Source organism: Sinocyclocheilus rhinocerous, unplaced genomic scaffold (assembly GCF_001515625.1).
Source record: "Sinocyclocheilus rhinocerous isolate Xijiao unplaced genomic scaffold, SAMN03320098_v1.1 scaffold5236, whole genome shotgun sequence".
In the NCBI taxonomy this organism is placed as follows: Eukaryota; Metazoa; Chordata; class Actinopteri; order Cypriniformes; family Cyprinidae; genus Sinocyclocheilus; species Sinocyclocheilus rhinocerous.
In genome coordinates this window covers 179356-186982 of record NW_015665840.1, presented here as the reverse complement: position 1 = coordinate 186982, position 7627 = coordinate 179356, and the positions used below count along the sequence as shown (strand labels likewise).

Here is a 7627-nt window from a genome sequence, read left to right as displayed (position 1 = left end):
CTGTTCAGTTGCTTTGACACAATCTGTATTGTTAAAAGCGCTATATAAATAAAGGTGACTTGACTTGACTTGATAGTGATTGTAGTGATAACAGTGACGATAGTGATGACAGTGATGATAGTGATGACAGTGATGATAATAATGGTAGTGGTGATAGAGATGACAGTGACGATAGTGATGACAGTAATGGTAGTGATGATAGTGATGGTAGTGGCAATAGTGACGATAGTGATGACAGTGATAACTTCATGAGTGTCGTGTGTTAATCAGATTCAGCACATATTAGCATACTACGCTCAACCGTAGTACACACTACACTCACTGCTCTCGTCATGAACAAACAATACAAACAGGTCGATTCCATTCACAGATTTTCAATTTGCTTCAGGACCAATTTTTGCTAATTCACTTCGAAAATATGTGTGCAATGTGGATAAAATATTTTAGAGCTGAGTATACCTAGAAAACATATGGTAATGAGGATAGTGATGATACTGACGGCAGTGACGATAGTGAGATAGTGATGACAGTGACATTAGTGATGTAATGATGATAGTGATGGTAGCGATTATAATGATGGTAGTGATGGTAGCGTTTATAATGATGATAGTGATGGTAGTGATTATAATGATGATTGTGAGGGTAGTGATGATAGTGATGGTAGTGATGATAGTGATGGTTGTGGTGATAGTGACAACAGTGATGACAGTGATAACAGTGACTATAGTGATGACAGTGATGATAGTCATATCAGTGACGATAGTGATGACAGGGATGATAGTGATGGTAGTGATTGTGATGATAGTGATAACAGTGACGATAGTGATGACAGTGATGGTAGTGATAGTGATGACAGTGATAACAGTGACGATAGTGATAACAGTGATGATAGTGATGGTAGTGATGGTAGTGACGATAGTGATGACAGTGATAACAGTGACGATAGTGATGGTAGTGATGATAGTGATGACAGTGATGGTAGTGATGACAGTGATGACAGTGATAATAGTGATGATAGTGATTGTAGTGATAACAGTGACGATAGTGATGACAGTGATGATAGTGATGACAGTGATGATAGTAATGGTAGTGACGATAGTGATGACAGTAATGGTAGTGATGACAGTGATGGTAGTGGCAATAGTGACGATAGTGATGACAGTGATAACAGTGACGATGGTGATGACAGTGATGATAGTGACAGTAGTGACGATAGTGATGGTAGTGATGACAGTGATGGTAGTGATGATAGTGATGGTTGTGGCAATAGTAACGGTAGTGACGACAGTTATGATAGTGACGGTAGTGACGATAGTAACGGTAGTGATGACAGTGATGATAGTCATGGTAGTGATGGTAGTTTAGCGTACAGTGAACACACGTGTGTCGGTCGTGTCTCTCACCGCTCGTGGATGAGCTTGAGCTGCAGTGTCTGCTGCTCCTGAACGCTGGCAAGCAGCTTCCTGAGGAGCTCACACTGCTGCGTCACATGGGCGTCCTTCATTTCCTGTTCCTCTGTGCTGTGACAGTTGATCATCTCTGACCACTCTTTAGTGTGCTGCGCCACCATGTCCTTCACCTGAGAGGAAGGAACACCAGCAAAACAGACACGCTTGCTGACAAACTCTATTGTGAATAAAAACCATTCAAACACAGACGGCTGGGGTTTACATAAGTACATCAGCGGTCAATCATGACTTCAAGTGTCTTCAGAAAGATCTAAAGCACAGGATCTAGACTGATGCATAACTAGAAATATCTAGAACATTTAGGATTTGATTAACTGCCAATTAAATCTGATCAATCAAAAGTCATTTTTTTTCTGTTAGATGCCATTTAAAACAATTACATTGGCAGGAGCTCCAGTGACATTTTCACAGTGGTTTTGCATGCGCTCAAGTTTTGTTCAGAATTCAGGTAATGCACTTGAAAACTAACATGTGAATCAGACTGTAAAGTTTAGGCTTCATATAAACAGAACTTTCAAAAACTGAAATCAGTTCGGAATTATTTATGAAAATTAGTGCATGTAAACAAACCTACTGAAGCTTATTCTTATACTGATTCCTGCAAACGTGCTAAAGCCAGTCAGAACAGAGCATGTGATTATGTCGTATGTCTCGTATGTGGGCGAGAAAGTTATAAGACACAAAGCATGATGGGATTTTCTTCCGTACCTTTTCTTTATGGTCTGTCGTGAGCATCTCAACCTTTATGGCAGTCTCCTTCTTTAACTCGGAGCAGTTGTTTTCACTAAAACAGAGAACAATAACATCAGGACTGATTGACTGAGATGATGTTTCCCATCATGCTTCACTCACCCTCTCTTCTTGATGGCCTTCTCCAGCAGCTTCTCCAGCGTGAACTTCTCCTTGTCATGCTGAGCCACTATTTTGTCCACCTGCGTGCAGTGTGATTTCTGCATGGCGTTGTGTTCCTGCGAGCAGAAGACGCGTTCATCATTTCATCGGCGGACAGGAATCCTTCCAGAAAGAAACAGCGTTCTAATGATGGTCTGACAGTGTCACTGACCTTAGCGTGTCGTTTCTTTAGTGTGTTCAGTTCCTTCTGCTGCTTCTTCATCAGTTTAATGAAGGTCTAGAGAAAAGAGATTTGTGGGATTTATGAGGTTTATTCTTTCAAAAAAGACACTTTACAACCAGCGAAACTACAAAGAGTGAAATGCAGAAATCAAAACGAATCAGTGAATCCTAAACAAACTAATCCAATACTGTGTATATGAATGTTTTACCTTCATCTGCTTCAAATCTTCAATGTTCACCTGATTCACAATGGCAGAATTATCTGGAAACAGAAGAAACAAACAACTTCAATGATGCAAATTGTATTGTCATACTTGCTGAATTATTCATAACCTTCATGAACTAATTTTAAATATCCAAATATAGTCTCTTTAGCTTTGTGTTATATTGTGATCATGTGTGTGTGTGTGTGTGTGAGTGTGTGTGTACATGCATGTGTGCGTGTGTGTGTGTGAGAGAGAGAGAGTGTGTGTGTACGTGCATGTGTGTGCGTGTGTGTGTGTATGTGTGTGTGTGAGAGTGTGTGTGTGCGTCTCACCTCGTTTGTTCTCGCTGATGTTGTTCTGTGTGGCGTTCACCTCGGAGCTGCTCTGCGGCGTCACGTTAGTCTTCACCTGACTCACTTTTCCCTTCTTATCGCTCTTGCAGTTTTCGTTGGGAACGTCTGCGATGTCACTCTGCACCGCCAAAACAAACACACATCAGGACACACACACACACACACACACACATACATACATACACACACACTCGCATGCGCACACACTCACACTCACACACACACACAGACACACAGGTTTGTTTTTGTGAATTGTGGGGACATTCCATAGGCGTAATGGTTTTTATACTGTACAAACCGTATGTGCTATCACCCTACACCTAAACCTACCCCTTACAGGAAACTTTGTGCATTTTTACTTTCTCAAAAAAACTCACTCTGTATGATTTATAAGCATTTTGAAAAATGGGGACAAGGGGTAATGTCCTCATAAGTCACCTTCTCCTTGTAATACCTGTCATACCCACGTCATTATACAAATTAGTGTTCTCATATGTCACAAAAACGCGCACACATACACACACACACACACACACACAAACACACTCACACACACACTTCAGAGACTCAACACTAACCGCACCGTTTCAATCCCGAGAGCTCGCATCTGGTCGGCACGTTTCTCTGCGATGGTGAGGAACTTCTTTGGATCAGAAAGAGCATCAACGATGGCTGGAAAACATGACAGAAACACACAATCACACTGATATCAGCCGCCATGAGACAAAAATACAACTGAGATTTTGCTCATAAGTTAAATTCGCAACGTTGGATGGAAACCAGGCTACTGTCAGCGCAGCCACAGGTGTGATCTACATGAACACGTGCGTGTGTGAGTGAGTGAGTGAGTGAGTGAGTGAGTGAGTGAGTGAGTGTGTGTGTGCTCACCGCCGAAGCCGTCTGGCACGTATGTCTTCAGGACGATGTTGCAGAAGACGGTGGGCAGCGACAGCGGCTTGTTCCCCTCATTGCGCAGCGAGATGTGTCGGTAACCGGCCTGCAGTCCGTCCAGCGGCAGGATCCTCTGACCGATCAGCTTGTTGTTGTCGTCGTACACAGCGATGCGCAGCACGGCCAGATCCGGCAGAATCAGCTGACCACAGACCAGAGATCACATGATCAAGTCAGTCTGACCGCAGCTTCAGGATTGAAGCAGGGCAAACACAGAGGCATGATGTGATACGACACACGCCGCTCACCACATTAAACCCTCCACCACTGTACAGGACCTTAGTGAAACCCCCACCGGACAACACAAACACACAGCAGTGAGCAGTAAATCAACACACTGATTCATGAAGCATCATCTCAGAGTTGAACTAGGGCTGGCCGATACGACCTAAAATCAAAACCTCGATTAATTGAACACTTCACCTCTATTACGATTATTGAACGATTATTTTATTTATTTATTTTTTTGCCCTCATAGTTCATTAAAGGTTTGTACTGTAAATATAGCTACTCGACTAGTAAAGGTGGGATATTTATTTTCTAATGAAAGAGTGCATTTCTTATCTTTCATTTTTTTGCAAACAAAATAAATGAATATTGCCATGTCAAAAGTAGAAAATGACCAGCATCTCTTGCAAACAAAATACATTTGAAATATTGTCATGTGAAAAGTAGAAAATAATAACTTGCATCTCCTGTAAACAAATTAAGAGAAAGAGCACTATCTCCGTGATCTTGTCCTGTCACTCTATATGTTTAAGTATTTACTCTAGGTTCTTTCTGGCCATTCACACAGAACACATCTTTGTGTCTAAGACCGCGAGACGCAGCGCTCAGGAATGCTTTTTTTGCCTACTCCGCCATGCTGCCGTCAAATACAAAAGTTTCCATGCCAACCTGCTACTGTAAACAAAAGCTTGCAACGCTTGCCCCGCCTCCGGGGTCTTCTGATTGGTCCACTGTTTTGGAACTGACATTGATGAACGGCGCTGCATGTAAAAGTTTAAATTCTTTAAACACACCACTTAAGAGCGAGACGCTGCAAAAGACGCGAGCGCAATGGTCACATCCGTGTAGCCTCTACTACGGTTACGGTAGTATGCTTTGGTAACACTTTATTTTAAGGTGCCCTTGTTACACGTTACATGTACTTACTATTATTATAACAACTAATTATGCATAATTACATGTACAGATGGTACTCGTCCAGAATAATACTTGTTGCCGCAGCGGCAACATTAAAAATATGTATTTGCAGCCTTTTACAGCTAGGTGGCGCTTTAACCACAGACTTTGAAAAGTTAGAATGTGAACGCGTTTGAGAACATTGCCTCAAGTATTGCATTTGATTGTCTATTTGATGTCTGCATTTACATACGCAAGATGTATTTTTGAGAGTGTTTGCTCATCTGCAATACGTCTCTAAGACGTCTCCTGTCAGATGTCAAATAGACCTTTATTAGAATGCATTCTGAGACGTTTATCAGACGTTACACAGCAGATGTTTCCCAGATCTTTAGCAGACGTCTTACAGATGTACTTGTGCTGTCTGGGTAGTTGAGATGCAGAAAAAATTTACTTTTATTACTGTCATTCATAATGTCTAAATATAATTTAATAAATACAAAAAATTTATATTAGGGAGTGGAAATGGCTAATAAGTACTTCTCTGCAGCCATCTACTAGAGGTAATTTAATGTCTTTTTTATTTTTAAATAAGTCTTTGCTTTATACATTATGAAACTTTTAGTTTTATAAATGGGGGCAACCTATGAAGGATGAACAAATAATGTCATCACATTAAAAATAACTTTCAAATTCGGTAATACTAAAGCTTTGAAGTGCTGGGAAAAGTTGTCAGGCACTCGAAAACATTAGTTGTTCCTGTAGTTTTACTGTTAAATCCGTGGTGAATGGTGGTGATGTGTGTTTGTTGAACAATGTTTTTCCTGGTTTCCACATCAGTGGCGTTTGTTCTGATATCTGTAGCTTTAACAGAATTCTACGCTGAATTGGACTGCTTTCTTCACTGTTTCTCCCAGCGCTGTGTATAACGGTGTCGTGTGATCGAGATCAGATAAACCGAGCAGATAAACGAGTAGCGCGGATTCGTTCCGCTTTCGGTTCGTTTGTCCCATGTAGCTCTTGTAAATCGGTCATGATGAGAACGCAAGGCTGTTCATGCCATTTTTGGAACCTTTCTTTGACTGAATGCGTGTTGCGATGACGTCACGGGACTGCGGCAATTATGAAAATTTGCGAGCTCTTGCGAAAATTGCAGCGTTTGCTTGATTTTGCGATTAATTCAGCGATCACAGAATCCTGGAGGGACTGTCTGTTACACAATACACTGTATTTTAAATTTACACATTTAACAGGTGTGCAGTATTATTTATATTATTGAAAGATATGTTACATTACCATAAAATAAAATAAAAGATAGTTTACTTTGTATTGGAGAAGTAAAAGTGGAAGCATATTTAATGTGGATATGCTAATGTCAGTGTCACATTACTTAATATTTGTCACAAATACAAATGTTTGAAATGTACATTTAATAATTCCTACAATAAACGTTATAATTTCTACATGTCACGGACGTACTTTGTTATCTGTCCTTATTTAACAGGACAGAGAACTACAGTAGACTTCTCCTGCACATGACATGCCCCAATTAAGAAATCGTTTAACTTTTTTTTTTTATTAATTCCTTCCTTGTGAGCACATTGTATTATTTCTTTCCCAAGAAACGAATAAATAAAACCTGGCCACGATTTAGCCAAAACAATGAAACTATAAATACTGGACAAATTAATAAAACGTCCTTAAGTTTAAACTCACAAGTTCTCTCATTATTCAACAAAGACATTATATAACAAAATAGTATTTTGTAATATAAAAACTAACAAAGGGGTACTAAATTTTTCTAAGTTAAATTACACCTAAACGCCGCCAAAAAAAAAAAGTCTGTGGCATCCAACCTGTCATTCTTCACATTTAACACAAAAAACAGCAATAAAGCGTAGGCTTATTGACATTTTTTGAAACTCTAATTGATCGATTTCATGAGACTTTCGTTTGTATTAAATTGTTCGGATTTTTTTTTCATGCATTCAAATATTCATGTTTATTTCTTGCTGCAAATATTAAAGAGGAAAATATCATTGATTCATATGCCACTACTGCCGAATTATCTCAGTACAAATTAAAGAGCGTAAAAACACTTTTATTCTATATATTTTATCATAAAATTGGCGCTTGCTTCATTCTTGAATGAATCAGCCGTCTGAACGAATCGTTTGAATGCCTCAGTGACTCACTCATTAAGACATTCACTTGCTGCCACCTACTGGTGGTTACTTTCAAATTTAAAAGTAACTTTTTTTTGTGCATTTTTTACAACTTTTCATATTTGTAAATAAAAAAAACCTGATGTAAAACACCAAGCTCACAGCATTATTTATGCTGTTGTAATTTTGCAGTGTTAATGCATTCATGCTACATTTCAGCTTCATTAAATGGTCTGTAAATGCATCTAAATGCCACTTCAGCTGCTTCTGTTTCTCCAGCAGTG

At 39.5% G+C, this 7627-nt stretch overlaps 1 pseudogene; it reads right to left on the bottom strand.

Annotated features, from left to right (window-relative positions):
* Positions 1 to 7627, bottom strand: part of LOC107731597 (1-phosphatidylinositol 4,5-bisphosphate phosphodiesterase beta-4-like) — a 72026-nt pseudogene that overhangs the window by 11413 nt on the left and 52986 nt on the right.